We start from the raw sequence: 16,616 nt of genomic DNA on the forward strand, positions 1-16,616 counted from the left end.
TGAAATCATGTTCCAATATTTTTTGGGAAGAAGTTATATCCAATCAGTTTTGAAAAAGGAGTTGACCAGATCTTTCTAGAATGTATAATTAACTTAAAGATAAGACATGTCAAGGCTGAGTGATAATTAGATTTACTTGGGACTTCTGATGTATTCAATGGAGGGAAAATCCTATATAAGCCCAGAGCAAGACACCATTCGATACCATTCAACTTGATCTTGCAAGCGGACGTGGTCCATGCTCTGAGGGTCTCTAAAAAAGGGATTGCTGTTTGGTCAAAACAAGTCTCTGCCTTTTGAAGACAGTTCTTATTTTTCAATATATCCTACACTACACTTCCATATACTGGAAGGTAAGCATATATTTGTAATATCTCTTTTATATTGATGCATTGCTATAAGGTATAGACATTGTGTTTTAGTCTTAAGAGAGTGATATATATATATATATATATAGAATGTTCTAACACTGGATCGCCCACACTGCTTTTTACTTGGGATTTACGGTGGTCTGTGCAACCAACCAATCCAATTTTTAAAGCATTTATAAACCAAAAAGACCACTATGACTGCCCTGATTCGTTAGCCCAGTGCATGAACAAAACCACTACAAGAGTTTAAAACATCTCTGTCCTCCTGAAACATCTGAGTTTAAGAGTGTGTTCAGAGCATATATATAAATAAAAAGAGTACATACAAAAATTCTGACAATGTATTTATTAAATAATAATAATAATAATAATAATAATAATAATAATAATAATAAACATGCATACCAGCTTTGCCACTTAAACAGGGATTGGGCAAATTGGAAACAGTTGCTAAAAATACTATCGATAGTGTGTAATGACACCACATGTAGTCAGTGGATCATTAATGTGACATGCATTTAGTCTGCAGGGTGCTATTTTTTTTTTCTAAAGGACACATGATCATTACGCAGTGCTTTGGATATTTGCAGGGAAGCCAATTCAGAATGGCATTGGCTCAATCACATTTAGATCCTTGTGCAGTATATATACTACCAGTAGCAGTGTCATCCTGAAACCATACATTGTTGGCGATGAATATTTGGGGTGGTCTTGCATTCTTAGGTACAGAAACCTACAACTTGTATTTGTTACAGGATACTGGAAGTTTAACATAGGCTGGGACCAAATCAAAACTTTGACAACTCGCATTTTCTTTTTATGAGTAGAAGAAATAAGATACTTACAAAAAAAAGAAAACGCTATTAAATACAGTTTTTATTAAATACAGTTTTATTTTGTTAAATATTAAATAAAGTAATTCAATATTAAATACAGTATTAAATACAGTTTTGTTTTGTTACAATGTCTTCTTCACTGCCAACTTCTGAGAGTCATTAAAACAGAGTGAACTACAAGCCCTCAGGACTTTTGTTACCAACTATGATCAGTTGCCATCCACTACATCTCTCAGAACTGTGGTCATTTGTCACTTCTTAGGAGAACCCTTCAGTAGAGTTCAGCAGCAAGATGTTGTTGAGTTTCTCACCAATTTGAGTCAAACTTGTGCAGAAATATGTGATCTGCTTTCAGATACCACAAAGCATGACATGCTAGGTACACAATGTTAGTACCGCACATCAAATCAAGAGGTGGGGCTTGTTTACTATCTCTATGTACCTGATGGTACACATTCCATGTGTTTGTAACAACTAATTAATACAGAGCACAAGTGGGCACCCATTGATGGTGGCAGATGTGACCACTGCCAAAAATCTACACTACTTAATCACAAAGTCCTTCAGTCAGCAGAAAGAATGCTTGCAGTCCAGCTTATGCTTTGGCAAACTAAACCAAACAGGAAAATTACAAAGCGACAAGATGTGAAGTTTACTGGCGTGCACAAGAGTAAAATTAATCTTCCATTGTTATACACAAAGAAGGAGATGTCGCCTCAGGACACTGTGTGTGTCCTCTCAGTTCCTGGCACTACAATGTGGGTGCATGTAAATGACACCCTTATTGAAGTCAAACCATGGCCAAGAAATACAAAAGACATGTACATGGCCTTTTATGAACAGATGTAATGCTTTAAGATTGGACTACATTGGACTAAGTTGATCAAATCACAAGATTAGGAGGCAAAAAACAGAATAATTTCTACAATAAATATGTTCATGTAATTCACTTGCACATACAAATTAGTAGAATGTTGAACATTTTTGGAAATGTACATTATTTTTTACCATTGCTATGCTTTTATAGTTTTGTACCAAAGAAAAAATCAGTAACTAGCAATAGACATGGACATGTCTATTTAATGCTTTTTACTATCCGTTTGCATATGTAAGTTTGAAACTTATTAAAAGAAAAACTAGCAAACAAACCACAAAAACAAAAATCACATCTGGAAACTTTGAATGCTATGAAAATTGCCCCCCCCCCCCCCCCCCGATAAACACCACACATACACAGTATGCACATATCTATTAGGTGAAAAAAGAAGTGATATCTGAAACAAAAACACATTGGAAATGTGAAAAAAACACCAAGCTATCAAAAGTGCCCAGCCATTTAAAGTGGAGATATCAAAAACACAAGCCAAGTTTCAAGAAACCATTGGGACAGCCTTGCCCAGCACAAAGCAAATTGGCACAACTGTAAAATCGATGGGGGCCAAGGTTGCCCCAATTGTTTCTACTAACTTGGCTTGTGTTTTTCAGGCACAATAAAAGCGGATCGAACTTGCATCAAAAACACAAGACAAGCCCCACCACTTTTACAGTTGTGCCTATTTGCTTGGTGCTGGCCAAGGTTGCCCCAATTGTTTCTACTATACAAGTTAGAAGAAACAATTGGGGCAACCTTGGCTCCATTGTGTTTTTGTTTCAGATTTTGCACACTGCCTATAGTATAAGGCTAGGTTTTATCATTCACTGTGTCCACAGGTTTCTGGTCTGTCTGTCATTGCCTGCAGCGTCTTTCTAACATCCCTGAGTGGTTGTACAGCAGTATGTATTTAGCATATGGTATTTTGTTAAATAGCAAATGTGCAAATGTTAACCCTTCCAAAGGTGTTGACATCCTGAACCTGTCCAAACACAGTGATTGCAAATGAACTACTGTTTCCATGACCTCTGAAAACCTGAATACAGATACCAATTGTTTCAGTTCCTAATACAGATACAAATGTTAGATCTCTTGACACAACCCGAATCACAACTAAATCTTCCCCTGTGGTTTCTCATTTCCCCTGAGCTACATTTAACCTCTTATCAACCTGACCTTTAACAGTGTATCAATGACCATTGTCTGCTTATTCAAACAACGAATAAATAACCTTTGTATGAGTTTCTTTTCAACAGCTGATTTGTTATTGCCTGCTCTCGGCATTTCAATTTAGTCACAATTTACCTTTAACATTTATGTTCTTTCGATCTGTTTGCAGTGCAGCTGTGGAATACTTGCAAGATCAGTTTAAACATTAATTTAAGAGAGTCAATATTGTAATAAAAATAAATTACTTTTAAAGCATCAGTGTGGAGTAGTGGTTAGGGCTTTGGACTCTTGATCGGACGGTTGTGGGTTAGAAGATATTCCTTCCTGCACATATGCAGCTATTGTAAGGATGCTCATGCCAGGAGCATTTGTCCAAAGAGATTCACTGTACAAAGTAAATGACTCACAAATCCATCCACCCCCATCAATATCACCCAGATCCTAGTTTTGTTTCATACCTGCTCTCTGGTCTTGAAAATAGTCCATTGTCTGTATTTGCCCAAACCTACAATCTGCGTTGGATGAACCAGATGTTGCAGACACCCTAATTAATAAAGAAATAAACTAAGGATTCATTTTTGAACCATTTGATTTTCCCCCTTCCCCATCTACCATATAAGCCAAATAGGAATAGCAACCAGGGGCAGCAGTGTGGAGTAGTGGTTAGGGCTCTGGACTCTTGACCGGAGGGTTGTGGGTTCAATCCCCAGTGGGGGACACTGCTGTTGTACCCTTGAGCAAGGTATTTTACCTAGATTGCTCCAGTAAAAACCCAACTGTATAAATGGGTAATTGTATGTAAAAAATAATGTGATATCTTGTAACAATTGTAAGTCGCCCTGGATAAGGGTGTCTGCTAAGAAATAAATAATAATAATCACATGACCATGTTTATTTCTATGGCTACTATTTCATTTCAATACGTAAAGAAATGCTAGCTACGTTCAAAATAATTACTGCTGTTTAGGTTTAAACCTTTTTGCTGCAGGGTATTTCTTACCAGCCACAGGAAATCAGGTTTTCCTACTACATATCATATTCCATACTGAAATGATTGTAAATTTCAAACACACAGACACCACTCTTAGGTCAAATTCTGTACTGACTGTGTTGTGTAATTCTGTTCAAACTCATGGGTGATCTACTATAAAGTCAATACTGTAAATCTAAAACCCCTTTCACACTGGCATGCTCTACCCAGGTCAGAACCTATCCGGGTAAGGACCCGGTGTCATGCAGGTCGGGTACGCGATTTCACACTGCTCTTGATAAAGCAAGGTTGATCTGGGTGACAGATGCAAGTGTCACGGAGTGACCCTAAAACCCGTCTTCCCTTGTACAAGGTATGAGCACCTTTTTTGAGAGAAAGGTGTATGCGGCAGAGATTGATGGCTCTTTAATAGAAACAGTTTAATTTATTTGAAGCCTTCCCACTAATGATGGGAATGAGAATGTAGAGATGGGAGCCCAGCGAACAAGATTTCAGTTTTTTTGCAGGTATCAGGCTTTGAAAGACTGTCACCCACACCTGTGCTGGTTTTGACAGACTCACTGTGAGCAGAAACTGACCCAAGACTGTCACAGCTACTGGAAGCAGGCTGATCTTTGGGATACAAATTGAACATTTGTGAAACTGCAAGAGATATTGTAATGACTGTAATGTATTTTAAAAGAATATAAAGTCAGCAGAAATGTTAAACAAATTGTTAAAATACACTATTCAGAAAAAATGTTATAATGTACTCTGTATTAGTCTATGAGAATATTGTAGGATTCCATATTCCTGTTTATTCTAGTATAACAGTAGAACAATATTATTAATGAATGTGTAAGGTCAGGCTGACCTGCTGAATGTACCAAACCTCCCTTATCAGGCAAAAGCATCTTTTTTAATTAGACTCAGAACCTCAAACATTTTGATCCAGTGAGAACCGAATGGCAAAATCTATGGAGCACAGTTAATATGCCAGGAACAATTGAACTAGAATAAGTTTGTGGTTATATCAAAATATAGCAGTCTTTAGTTTTAATATTCAAAGTTTATTTGCTGCTAAGCAGGTGCCTAATTAAAACTTAACCTCTTGCCTTCTGTATATATCAATGGAGTAAAATAAAATTACAATTTATAAAATAGACTGCTATATTAAAGTATCTGAATTAGAAACACATGTTATAATATCATTTAAAGTTAAACTGTTATACAAATAAAATTATTATTCTTGAAAGAACATATTACAGTTAAAAATGAGAGAAGTTCAGTACTAACTGACACTGTCAGAATATTGTAATAATTGTACTGTGTTTTAAAGAATATACAACTAGTAGAAATACTATTGTAGCAAATTATGAGCAGAATAACAATTTAAACTAGAAGTTGCAAGCAACTTGACGGCTTCCAAGGCATTCTTGTTCCTATCTGTGTTCCAGTAACCATGACCCTACCTGCACTCTCTAAGCAGTTATAAGCCACTTTTGCATTTAACCTTAAGGAGAGGTCAAAGGTCACAGTCCAAGGCTTTTTTTGATAGAGCATATATCGGTTCTTATATGTGTTCCATAATAACCATGACCCTATCTAAACTTTCTAAGGAGTTATAAGCTAGTTTTTAATTTGACCTTAAGGAGAGGTCAAAGGTCACGGTCAAGGCAATTTCTGAATAGAGCATTCATGGGTTCCTATATCTGTTCCATAGTAACCATGACCCTATCTGCACTCTGTAAGGAGTTATAAGCTAGTTTTGCATTTGACCGTAGGGAGAAGTCAAAGGTCACGGTGAAGGCAAAATTTGAATAGATCACATGTGGGTTCGTATATGTGTTCAATAGTAACCATGACCATATCTGCACTCTGTGAGGAGTTATAAGCTAGTTTTGCATTTGACCTTAAGGACAGGTCAAAGGTCACGGTCAAGTTAATTTTTGAATAGAGCATATATGGGTGCATTTGTGTATTCTATAGTAACTATGACACTGTCTAAACTCTCAAATGTTTTGCATTTGAGCTTTAGCAAGGTAATATGTGCAAATATGTGTAATTTGACCATAGCTGAAATTTGATTGGCTCATGACTAGGGGTCTACTTAAATCGCGGTAAATTTACATATTTTTCACGGGTATGTTGCGGAATAGAATTAGGATTTCACAGACATTTCGCGGACCTGTTTAAACATTAAATAAACCTAAGTAGACAATATTTCAGAACGCTATAAAGCCTAATAATAGTGGTACTTGCTTCCTTACTAAAACAGAGTGCTGTCATTTGTTAAAGGCGAGTATGCAGCATCCACTGAATTGGTTGGAAATTAAGGCAAAGCTTTGCCAAGTTATACAGATGTGGAAATCGATTAGAAATAGCCCCAAAACTCGGTTACACAAGGGCATCTGGCATACTTTAATAAAGGCAATGTATGCAGCACGTTCGTTGTCATATTATTTGTCCCATCCAATAATTTATTTGATTAGTACCGAGTCAAAACATAAAGAACGTGACTATTCAGATCTAAAATTCCAACTGCGAAAAAGTAAGCAGCAGGTTGAAGCGAGGTGGCTGTGCTGGATCGTTTTAGTACTGATTTAACTTGCAGACAGGAATACTTTTTGTCTGTGCTGACTTTCCAGTTTGGTTTCTGAAAGCTGTTTATTTGACTTTCTGTTCAGCAGCCTCTGTAGTAGCCTTTTGTTTAATGTGTGATTCTGAAGCTAAATAGCGATAGGTTTCTTTTTTTTTCTTTCCGTACTTGTTTGTATGCATTGGCCCCTAAGAGGTGAATTCCGCGAAAATCCGCGAAATCGCGATTTAGATAGACCCCTACTCATGACAGCCAGGTTTTTTTATGTAGCGAGTTGCTTTTGAATATGAATGTTGAATATTTTTGACAAATCCAATATGGCTGCCGAACCATGTGACCAATTGACTTGTGTTGAACAAATCTAAATATAGGCCATAAGGGTAGTATGTGCCCCAAGTTTCACATCTGTACCATAAGAGGTTTTGGAGCAGAATATTTTGTTAAATTGGCCAATATTCACGAAAAATACAATATGGCTGCCAAACCATGAGACCAACTCCCCAAAGGCCTCTACCACCACTCTATGAAGATTCACGAGTCTACAACATTGTACCTTTAATGAATACTGCAATATGTGCAAATTGACCATAGCTGAAATTTGATTGGCTCATGGCGGCCATGTTTTTTTTTTATGTAGTGACTTGCTTTTAACTAACTTAATAGACAACCTTGCAAGGCTATGTATGCAAAGTTTCGCTTCAATCGGCATAACCGTTTCAGAGAAGAAGACGTTTGAATATTTTTGACAAATCCAATGTGGCCACCAAATGATGTGACCGATCAACTTCTCTTGAACAACCGGAAATTTAGGCTGTGAGGGGAATATGTGCACAGATCTCTGCTGTAAACCGGTTCGGAGAAGATTTTTTTAAATTGTCCAAAATTCTCAAAAAATCCAATATGGCCACCACACCATGTGACCTATTACCTTCATTTTTGCTCTGACACAACTTCCCTTAGGTGCCTACCACCCTACCAAGTTTTGTGAGTTTCCGTGTAACGGTGTTGATTTTAGAGACTTTTTGATAAAAGAGCGGAAGAAAAAAAAAAAAAAAATCCTAACAGAAACAATAGGCTTCCCAGCCATTCTGGCTTGGAAGCCTAATTAAGAAAACTGAACAAATGTTAATGTTAGAAAAAACATGTCTGTATGCCTTTGTTAAAGCTGGTAAGACTTAAAAATAGGGTCTTAAGTTTAAGGAAGCAAGACAATAAAGTGTAAACTGTATTTAATAACATTAGTGCACAGTGGACCTACTGAAGGAAAATAACTAATTTTGTGACCCCTTCTTTGCCTGCTTGTAGCAAAGTGGTGCTAGGCATGGAAAGTGCTTTTTGACAGTCAAAGCGAGACTTACTGGTAATCAGCAGTTTTGAATCCAAGGCCTTTCTAAATGAGCAAAATTAACTACTGAAATACCCTTTGGTACCAGAATAAAGGAGTATATGGGGTAATGTCCATTTTCTTCATTATATTATAGAAATCAATGAAAATTTGGCAGCTGTAGCAAGCAGGTTTTCACTAACTCTACTGTGCAGAATAAATGATTTTTTTCTATGGGTAAATATCGTGACTTTCTTCCTGTGCATCGGGTTGCGGGACATTTGCTAGGAAATCGGAACTGTCCCGACCATATAGGGACTGTTGGCATGTATGCTTTTAGTGCGTTCCTCTTTGAGAGACGGGCTGTGTGCGTGTGTCAGTCAGCTGTGTGTAGCAGTGACGTTTCAATACACCAGTCGAGAAAGCTTTTTTTTGTTCAGTGTGTTTATATGATGGAGCGCACGCTTGCAGATATTGGCAGCATGTTGTTGTATTAAATTAATCTGAATTAAACAAAGCAAGCTTCATAAATGCAATGCTTACCAGCCGTTTGTTTAAAATAGCCGAAGCAATATTCAAACCAAGCTGCTTTCTTGATATTGCTGTTGGCAGAAAAAAGAAATAAGCCATCAGTTGCAGGTTACTGTACATTTACAATTTGTTTTGTATTTTTTTTTTTAAAAAAAGCTTTGCATGGAGATGGCTTATAGCAAACCGCATATCAACACTGTGTATTTGTACCCTAATTAATCTTGTTTACGTTTGCTTACTTTTAAAGCAACAAATGTCACCATGTTTAAAGCATGTTGTTTTTGTTCAATAACCTATTTATGCATGTGTAAATGCTTTTTCTATAAATGTTCGCAAATCCGACTTTTTCACATATGCGCCAATGCCCCAGTCCACTGGGGGTCAGATATGCGACGTTGTACTGTATATAGTTAAAACATGATGTATACATTGTTTTTATTTATATACATCTATTTGAGTTATTTTAATAATGTGTATCTGTAATTTTATTTTGCAGATAAAATGAAATAAAAAGACATTTGTGAACAATAAAACAAAAAAAAAATTGTTGAATTTGTGTAATTGTTTATCATTATTAGTTTATAAAAAACACGTTTGTTTGTTAATGTTCACGCAGTGAATTTGATTAGGTGACACCGTTGCTAAAAGCAAACCCAGTTGCTGTAATTACAGGCAGCTGTAAATGATCATGAACCTTTGATTGGGGAGGTTGTTTTCTTCTTTATAAACTAAAAGCCTGGTCAAACAGGTGACTACAGCAAGGGGACAACAGCTGTTGCCGGCTTGTCGACCTCGTGTGACCACCCTGGTCAACACACCAGCGATTTGTCTCCCACTTTAGGACGATGTTCTATTTTTCAGGCGACACGAGGGCAACATTTGTAATACCGGCCAATCATATTTGATATTTGTGTTACAGGATAATAAAATGGCGATGTGAATGCATGATTTGGATGTGAAGCCTTTTTTTACTGTTTTTTTACTGTTTTTTCCCACCTCTCACTTTAGTATCATTACAGCAAGCAGCTGTAAGTGCAGTGCCCATTCCGCTGGTGAGTCAAATCTTTTCTTTTTGATATTATTACACGGTGAAAAATGGTTTGATGCTTATTGCTTAAAGATGGTAGTGTTCCGAAACGAAAGGCAGAAGCTGAAACAGCAAATGATACAGATTAAAAATCTGCAAAAAAAAAGTAAATACGATAAAGCATATTTGGATTTCGGTTTCACTTCCAGTGCAGTCAACGGAGAAATTAGGCCCCAATGTCTAGCATGTGCAGTAACTTTAGCAAATGATAGCCTGAAGTCAACTGAATTAAAACGCCATTTGGAAACAAAACATGGAGATCTGGTAGGAAAGAACAGATATTTTTTCGAAAGAAAGCTACAAGAAATTAACAAACAAAAAAACACGATGAAAAATGTGGTATCCACCCCTGCAAAAGCTTTAAAAGCGTCATACCATGTCTTATACCACATTGCCAAGACTAAAAAGCCTTGCACAACTTGGAAAAACGGATTTTCCCAGCAGCAATTGACATTTGCAGGATGATGTTTGGTGACAGTGCGGCAGAGAAGTTAAAAATGATCCCGGTGTCAGACATCACTGTCACCTGCCGAATCTTTGACATGTCGGAAGATATTATTATTAATATTTATTCCTTAGCAGATGCCCTTACCCAGGGCAATATCCATGCACAGCTGATCTCTTTGTTGCAATACAGTTTATTTACAATACAGTTGGATGAAGCAACAGATATATCTGAAGATGCTTGATTGCTTGCATTCGGTACTCTCACGAAACGTCCATATTGGAAGACTTTTTTGTTCTGCAAGCAAATTAAGATGCGTACAACTGGATCTAAAATGATTACCATTTGAAACGACTTCTAATTTCTCACGAGTTGAAGTGGGAATCATGCGTTGGAATCTGCACAGATGGAGCCCCTGCTATGTAAAACCCTGCAAATTGATAAACTGTCAGCAGAGAAGCGGGCACACCCTTCACATTAAGTTGTTGAGTATATATTTATTTGAAATTTACAGGTGTAAGTAATTTATTTAAGGCTTTATTAAGGCCTCTTTGGTTTGTGAGTATTTTTTTTTAAATAGGCTATCAAGCGTACTTGTGCAGGTGTCATTTTTGTCTGGGTTGGGGGGTTGGGGCACAATCAAAATTTGTAACTCAAGGGGGACTTTAGCTCAAAAAGTTTGAAAGTGAGAAGTGAGACTGAAGCGAGATGCAGGAGCACATATAAATTACCGTGAAAGGCGAGATTGAAGCAAGACGTAGGAGCGTTTAAAAGGGACCAAAAACAAAGTATACAGAAAGAGTACTTGGAACTGCAAACGCAAGTCAAAAAGGAAGTTACATTTTCAGACGACACAAAAATAGGAGGAGTGGCAAACACTGTTTCAGCAGCAAAGGTCATTCAAAATGATCTAGACAGCATTCAGAACTGGGCAGACACATGGCAAATGAAATTTAATAGAGAAAGGTGTAAGGTACTACACGCAGGCAATAAAAATGTGCATTATAAATATCATATGGGAGATACTGAAATTGAAGAAGGAATCTGTGAAAAAGACCTAGGAGTTTTTGTTGACTCAGAAATGTCTTCATCTAGACAATGTGGGGAAGCTATAAAAAATGCCAACAAGATACTCGGATATATTGTGAAAAGTGTTGAATTTAAATCAAGGGAAGTAATGGTAAAACTTTACAATGCGTTAGTAAGACCTCATCTAGAATATTGTGTTCAGTTCTGGTCACCTCGTTAAAAAAGGATATTGCTGCTCTAGAAAGAGTGCAAAGAAGAGCGACCAGAATTACCCCGGGTTTAAAAGGCATGTTGTATGCAGACAGACTAAAAGAATTGAATCTATTCCGTCTTGAACAAAGAAGACTATGCGGTGATCTGATTCAAGCATTCAAAATTCTAAAAGGTATTGACAATGTCGACCCAGGGGACTTTTTCGACCTGAAAAAAGAAACAAGGACCAGGGGTCACAAATGGAGATTAGATAAAGGGGCATTCAGAACAGAAAATAGGAGGCACTTTTTTACACAGAGAATTGGAACCAACTCCCCAGTAATGTTGTTGAAGCTGACACCCTGGGATCCTTCAAGAAGCTGCTTGATGAGATTCTGGGATCAAGAAGCTACTAACAAACAAATGAGCAAGATGGGCCGAATGGCCTCCTCTCGTTTGTAAACTTTCTTATGTTCTTATGTTCTTATATACGCTGCAGGAGACCGAAGTGAGACACGGGAGTACACTGAAGGAGGAGACCAGGCAGATTTACCAGAGCAGCAAGCTGACTGAGCCAGCTGAGAGGTGGAAGGAGCCGGCAGTGTTAGAGATCGATTCCCTGGGCTATTACCATCTGCAGAGAGGGAGGAGGGGCGATCATAGATTAACTCACAAAGTTAAGTGCTGCTTTATTTTCTTTTGTGGTTTGTTTGTGTTGTGTTTTTCTTAGTTGATTGCAATATACTGAGTGCTGAATAACTGGTGAAAAGAAATTGCTGTACTTCTCAGTTTTGTTTCTTTTTTTTATTTTGTTTCTTTTTAGAACATTATCTACTGCTTCTGCCACGCCGCTACCTCATAAAACGTCCGCCTGTTTGTGACCTAGTATCATCAGCTACGTTGGAGTTCCTGTATGCTTATGGACTTTGTGGGGACTGGGGATGGAACTGTTTTTATTTTATTTTGCAGTCGCTGGAAGATTGTGTTTTAATATCGTGTTTGTGTATTATTATTGCATAGTATTGGCCAGTATATTTTTATATTGAATGGATTTTTAGCTTAGTTATTTAGCAATTTTAATAAAAATGTATTAATTCATGCGTGACTTGTGGTTAGATCTTCATAGAGCCAGATGCATCTAATTACACCACTCTATTGAATTAAGGTTGCTATTTTAAAAAGGAGTAAAGATGTTTCTACTGAGAAATAAAAAAAATACAGGTATGGCATAGCCTACTGCAATATTGGACTCAGAAACATTTGCCACATATTCCTATTTGACATACCATTTGTCATTAATGCCATGTTAAAACAAAATAGGGTATATAAAACTACATACAAGGGTATCTGCTGAATTCAGATAAGCCATTCTTCTAAAATAATTAGGCTAACTGGAAGGGATGTTCCTAAATTACACTAAAACAGTTGTAAGGACATCCAACATTTTTGGATATCAGATCCTCCTTAAAAAAACATTTAAATAGATGGGGCTTGGATGAAAGATAAACCAAAAGTGATTAAACCCTTAAGTCATCGGATGCAATTGTTGCTCCATGTCTGTACTAAATTCTTTCAAATGTGGCGGATTTGAATACAGTTTTCCGTCCTATTCTTCCTCTTCCACTTTGCTTGAAGCACCTCTTTCTGTTGTTCAGACAAGTTTCAAAGTCTAGTTTTCTGCTTTGATCTCAAGTTTACCATCAGAAGTAACATTTCCTCAAGCTTCAATAAAGATTTCAATATACACTTTCTTCCTCCCCCCCCAACATGTACTGAAACTTAGAGTCAGTATCTAAGTTATAATAATGCCTATGAGATGTATTGGATCTTGCTGTGTTGTTTCCTATCATCCTGGATAACTTTCTCGGTTTTGTGAACAGCTTCAGGCAACTCCGATCTATCACGAAGCATGGTTGCAGTGTTTAAATTACTGCTCCTCTGTCTTCACTTTTTCTGGTCAAGTAGCAGCATGGTCCACCCCGTTAAAAGTAAGTGGATACACCTTGTCTCACTCGACAGTTCTGTAGAGCTAAGTTACAGACAGCAGCTGCACAGATTGCAAGGGTGACATCATGTGCAACAGCGAGGGAAATTAATTCATAGTGTATGGATGTTTTATGTATTACAGCTAATAATGTGTTTCCCAATGACACTCGGCAATACAAGAGTAAGGTCAGAAGCACAGTGTTCGTTTGTAATCTGGTGTCTGTTCCTAACCAGTTCCTCTGTCTGAAGCCTGGTCATGAAGTTATCTCCATTCCAAACTCTATTACTGGTTTACAATTTATTATACTACTGGGCGTTGTTACATGAGGAAAGATATATTGTCTGTAACTTTTAGAATATAAGTTATTATTATTATTTATTTCTTAGCAGACGCCCTTACCCACGACGACCTACAGTCGTAAACAAAAATACATTTCAAGAATCACAGTACAAGTATTAATACAATTAAGAGCAAGATAAAATACAATGACTTCAGTTCTAGCAAGTACAAGTATATGACAAAATACGATTCAATATCGGAGCAGATAACAGTGTCAGTGATAGTTACATCAGGATACGATTAAATGCAAAATACTACAGATTGAATAACACTTGTGGCAGATTACAGTACAGTACTCTGTAAAGTACAGGATTAAATGCAGTAAAATAGGGAGCAGATAAGTGCAAGTGAGTCTTGAGGAGGCGCCGGAAGGTGGTCAGGGACTGGGCAGTCCTGACATCTGTAGGAAGGTCATTCCACCACTGCAGGGCGAGCGTGGAGAAGGCGCGGGCTCTGGAGGCAGGGGAGCATAGAGGAGATACAGCCAGTCTTCTAGTGCAGGAGGAGCGGAGAGGTCAAGTGGGTGTGTAGGGAGAGATGAGGGTCTGGGGGTAGCTGGGTGCAGTCTGGTCAAGGCATCTGTAAGCGAGTTCAAGAGTCTTGAACTGGATGCGAGCAGTGATCGGGAGCCAGTGGAGTGAGCAGAGCAGTGGAGTTGCATGGGAGAAGCGAGGCAGAGAGAACACCAGGCGAGCAGCGGAGTTCTGGATGAGCTGGAGCGGACAGGTGGCGGACGCAGGGAGGCCAGCCAGGAGGGAGTTGCAGTAGTCTAGGCGGGAGAGTACCTGGGCCTGGACAAGGAGCTGGGTGGCGTAGTTGGTGAGGAAGGGTCGGATTCTTCGTATGTTGCTCAGGAAGAATCGGCAAGTGCATGCCAGAGTGGAGATGTGCTGGGAATACGAGAGGCAGGGGTCATGGGTGACTCCGATGTTCTTAGCTGAGGAGGAGGGAGAGAGTGTGGTAGATTCCAGAGGAATGGAGATAGAGAGATCAGAGGAGGGGGAGAAGGAGGAGGGAAAGAAAAGGAGGTCAGATTTAGAGAGGTTGAGTTTGAGGTGATGCGAGTGCATCCAGGAGGAGATAGCAGACAGACTGGCAGAGACATGGGAAGGGATGGTGGAGTCAGAAGGGGGGGAAGGAGAGGGAAATCTGAGGATCATCAGCATAGAAATGGTATGAGAAACCATAGGATGCAATGAGGGGGCCCAGGGAGCAGGTGTAAAGAGAGAACAGGAGAGGACCCAAGGTGTAGAGAGAGGGCGAGGTGTGGAGGTTGCTCCACGCCAGGTTACCTGGTAAGTGCAGTTGGAGAGGTAGGAGGAGACCCAGGCCAGAGCAGTGCCAGAGATTCCCAGGTCAGCGAGAGAGGATAGTAGAATAGAGTGATCGACAATGTCAAAGGTAGCAGAGAGGTCGAGGAGAATTAGGACAGAGGAGAGAGAGGCAGCTTGGGCAGAATTTAGTGAGTTAGTGACAGACAGGAGGGCCGTTTCAGTGGAGTGAGCAGACCGGAAGCCAGATTGGAGAGAGTCGAACAGAGAGTGGTTGGACAGGAAAGCAGAGCGCTGGTGGTGTACTGCCCGCTCGAGGGTTTTGGAGAGGAAGGGTAGGAGGGAGACAGAACAGTAGCTCTGGAGGGAGGTGGGGTCGAGGGGGTAGGTTTTTTGAGAAGGGGAGTGATAGAGGCTTGTTTGGAGGCAGAGGGAAAGAGACCAGAAAGGAGAGAGGTGTTGAACAGGGAGGAGATGAAGGGAAGTAGAGCAGGAGCAGCAGCTTGAAAGAGGTGAGCAGGGAGGAGAGGTCAGAGTCTGAGAGGGGGGAGAAGGTGGAGAAGGAGGGTGAGTTAGTAGGGGACGCAGTGGGTGTAGGGGTTGGAGTGGGAGGGGGTAGGGGGGAGGGAGACTTGTTAAGGAGTTTGCGGATATCTGAGATTTTAGAAGAGAAGAAAGAGGCAAAGTCATCAGAGGAGATAGAGGAGGGAAGAGGAGGGGGGAGGGTTTAGGAGGGAGGAATAGGTAGAGAATAGTTTACGTGGAGGCTTGGATTATAGATTGGAAATAAGAACATTTAGCAGAGGAGAGAGTAGAGGAGAAGGAGGAGAGGAGGGAGCGGTAGAGGTCTAGGGCAGCAGGGAGTTTGGTTCTCTTCCATTTCTTTTCAGCAGATCGCAGTGTGGTTCTTGCTGAGCGGAGCACAGAGGAGAGCCAGGGTTGGGGAGGGGAGGGGAGTGCAGGTCGGGAGGTGAGGGGACAGAGAGTCGAGGGAGGAGAAGAGGGTGGAGGTAGCAGAGTCTACAGAGAGTTGGGAGAAGGAGTCGATAGGAGGGAGGTGAGAGAGAGCGGTGGAGGCAAGGACAGAGGGGGAGAGAGAGCGGAGGTTACAACGACAGTGGGGGTAGGAGGAGCAGGGAGAGATGGGAGAGACAGAGAAAAAGAGATGAAATAGTGATCAGTGAGGTCCAGGGGGGTGACAGAAGGTGGAGGGGCAGCAGGCCCTGGAGATGGTGAGGTCCAGTTGACGGCCAGCTTTGTGGGTAGGAGGGGATGGAGAGAGACAGAAGTTGAAGGAGTGAAGGAGAGGGAGGAATCCGGCAGAATGGCTGGGGTTGGAGAGATGGACATTGAAATCACCTAATAGGATAGTTGGGGTAGACAGAGAGGGGAGGGAGGAGATTAGATATTCGAGTTCATCGAGAAAGTGAGCGAGAGGTCCAGGGGGATGGTACAGTACAATTAGCAGGAGCTGACAGGGAGAGGTTAGTTGGACAGCATGAAATTCAAAGGTGTTAACAGAGAGTGAGGAGAGGTCGGAGGGGACAGAGAAGAGTAAGGAGGAAGAGAGGAGACCAGTCCCACCTCCCCGTCC

The sequence above is a fragment of the Acipenser ruthenus genome, chromosome 1 (assembly GCF_902713425.1).
Source record: "Acipenser ruthenus chromosome 1, fAciRut3.2 maternal haplotype, whole genome shotgun sequence".
In the NCBI taxonomy this organism is placed as follows: Eukaryota; Metazoa; Chordata; class Actinopteri; order Acipenseriformes; family Acipenseridae; genus Acipenser; species Acipenser ruthenus.